Raw genomic sequence first — 3,365 nt, forward strand, 5'->3', positions numbered from 1 at the left:
GGAGACCACGACCATGAAGAGACAAACCTGGAAAACTGATGAATATTCTATTGAAGTGGAAGAGAGTATATGAGAAATAAATGGTGATGGGGAAAAAGATAATAAAATAAATTCCATAAGAAAAAAAAAGAGATCCTCTCCTGAGACATCCAGATAAAACCCCTCAGGACAAGGACCCAGCTCAGCTATCTCTATGGAACATGCAGGTGCCTTTCCCAACCCCCCAATTTCCACAGGGTACTCCCCTGCCCCCACCCCAGCACATCTAAACCTCTCTTCCCTCTTTCCTTTCTCAAGGTATGTATCTCTCTCCCTCTTTCTCCTAAGCTCCAGTGGCCCTTCTACTATTCCTGTAACTTTCTAAATAAACGTTTCCTTCTAATTTGAGTTTCTTGGCTCTGAATTCTTTCAAGACAAACTCAAGTACAGGGGTTACTGTACCAAGCTCTGGCCTAACTCATCACTAACACCTGGTGTCGTTTTTCCGGCCGCACATACTTCAAAATACATAGTGAAGATTAAATAAGCTGACACACAGAAAGTACTCAGTTAATATATGCCTATTGTGTAGTAAGCATTCCATAAATGCTACTGTTACTGTCATTTTGGTTTAGATTAATAGCAATTCTCCTACTAATATGGAACTCATATTCAGCTATTTTTGCTATAGACAGACCAATTGAAAAATAGAAACACTATGTTTATAGCTAAAAAGAAACAAAATAATAACACTAGTTGGGCTTTGAAATTAACATAAGAACTGTTGAAAAAAATGTTCTTGATGCATTAGAAAGAGATTTTGGGGTGTGGAAAAAAGGAGATTGATAAACAAGCTTAGTGTCCAAGGACTGTGTGAAAGTGAAGGGCCTTGGGAAGTCATCATAGTTAGCCCAGACTAAGCTTAAAAGGTAAAGCTAAAAAGAAAAGCCAATTCTCTCTTTCAAGCCAAACAGAGCTATACTTTATATCTGCATTAATGAACTGTACTAAAGATGCATTAGTCAGGATATATTAGGTTATGTGGAAGCAACAAACATTCCCCAAGTCTCAGGGTCTTAAAATAACAAGGGTTTATATCACTCACATACTACATGTCTACACTGCTCGACAGGGGTGCGGACAACTTGGCTCATCATAATTACTCAGGGACTTGTGCTCCCAGAAGTTCCAACACCTGATACCACCATGTCAAAGCAATGCTTCTGGCTTCTCACAGCAGAGAAAGGAAGAATGAGGCCTGGGCGCCATCGCTAAATGGCTGAACTACAGAAGTAGACCATTATTCTCATTCACATTTCATTGGCCATTGCAAGTATCATGCCCATGCCTAATTTCAAGAATTATGTACTCAGGAGGAAACAAGTAGAAATTTGGGTGAGCCTTAGAATAGTCTAGTACTAATAAAGTATGTACTGCAGATTTCTCATACTCTGAATAGCTGAGTGATTGAGTGGGAATAGAGTGGGATGGGATGGGATGGCCTGGGATGGGATGGGATGGGATGGGATGGGATGGGATGGGATGGGATATCAGCCACTTTTCTTGACATGGAGCACCAGTACATGACAGACACGGATACCCTGGTACTTAATAAATGGTGGCTATATCTCTTTTGCTCAGGCCCTTGGCCAGCAGGATGGACAAGTGTCATGGACTTTGTACTGCCAGGAAGCTCTGGAGCTACCAACAAGATCAAAAGTGGCATGAACAACAGGACAAGAAAGCCCATTTGGGCATAGCCCTGAAGGCCAACACTTTTGGAGGTGTTTCCCACCCAAAGGGAATTATGCTGGAAAAAGACAGGCGTTGAAGCCAAACAGCCAAATTCTGCCACCCTGAAGTGTGTCAGGGTCCAGCTGATCAAACAGGGAACAGACTGACAAACATCAGAGTAAAGGGGGGTAGGGGTGGGGAGGAGGGAAGAGATGAACCAAAAGAACTTAAATGCATAAATGCATAACCAATGGACACAGAAAAAAGTGTGGTGAAGTCAGGGAGGGATGAGAGTGGGAAAGAAGGTGTCAATGGGAGGAAAAAAGGACATCTGTAATATTTTCACCAATAACTATAAATTTTAAAAAAAGAATAGCAAAAATAAAAATAAAAATCACAGCCTTTGTACCCAATAATGATTGTTGAATTTTATTGAGGAAGATAATGACGTTCTGGTTTTTGGACTTGGTCACAGAAGTCATGCTGCTGGTGACATTCCTGGAGTTTGCTTTAAGGATGTCAAAGGGGTCAGTCTTTCTCTTTTGTCTTTATACAAAGGCAAGAAGAAAAGACCAAGATCATAATTTTCTATGGTAAAAACACAGTAGTAATACATTTTCATATGCCAAAATAAAAATAAATAATTGGTAGCTATCATCATCGTCGTCATCATTATTATTCTAATTTTGCTCTCTTGCGAGGTAATGTTATTTACTCCACAGATAAATAAAACTGAGGCTCAAAGAGATCAAGAAACTTACTCAAAGTCTTACTAACTACAAGATATTGATCTATTATCTGTCTTTCTATTAGACCATTCTATCTCGTCTAAATTATTTAGTGTGTCGCTGAGCCTATCTTTCCGGGTATATTTCCCACTCATCCCCTTGCTGCAGCTTACAACTTACCCACATTGCTCGGTCATTCTTCACAGTGCTCCTCTTTGCTTCTGTTCACATCATTCCCTACACTTGAAAAGGCCTCTTCCTCCCTTCCACACATCTAAGTTACACTGACCCTTCACAATGTGCTCAAAAAACCACTTCTTCCATGGAACATTTCCCCATCCCCTTTAAGAGTGTTTTTCCTCCTTCCCATTTGCTGTAATTCCTTACTATTGCCTATCCCGGCAATGCTTTTATGTACTGCTTCTCCCACCTCACTGTGAGCATCTGCATCTTCTGAATGTACATGAGTTTTACCATGCAGGGTATGAGGTGCAGGGTATGCTGTGGAAGCTTATATTCTTGAAATTGCACTCTTTTCAGATTCTGACACCTCGCCCCACCCTCATGACCAGTCTGGGAAGAAATTCAGGAGCGGTCATTATTCAGACCCTTCCTCCCTCAAGCCCTGTGAATGCCCCAGACACGAGAAATCATTCCCGGAAGGCCTCTGGTAACACGAGCATACTCTCCTAAAGGCCAGCTCTGTCCAGAGAAGGTATCTGCGAGTCCTAAACCTATCCTTACGAAGGACAAACCTTCCTGCCTACCCTGTCAGCACCCAAGCTCCTGCCTCGTCTCCAGGTTCCTAATAAGGAGGTGACTCTGGGACCAAAGGCCATGCAGAATTCCCTAGCTTTTGATGAAATCACTTCCGCTCCCTTGTACTGCTTTGCACTCTCTCACTTCCCTTACCTCTTACATAAT

The 3,365-nt window shown here is 41.8% G+C and overlaps 1 pseudogene; it reads left to right on the plus strand.

Annotated features, from left to right (window-relative positions):
- The first annotated feature begins 1,610 nt into the window (after positions 1 to 1,610).
- Positions 1,611 to 2,297, plus strand: LOC118625797 (annotated as a pseudogene).
- The last annotated feature ends 1,068 nt before the right edge of the window (positions 2,298 to 3,365 follow it).

This window comes from Molossus molossus, unplaced genomic scaffold (assembly GCF_014108415.1).
Source record: "Molossus molossus isolate mMolMol1 unplaced genomic scaffold, mMolMol1.p scaffold_m16_p_11, whole genome shotgun sequence".
NCBI classification, from domain to species: Eukaryota; Metazoa; Chordata; class Mammalia; order Chiroptera; family Molossidae; genus Molossus; species Molossus molossus.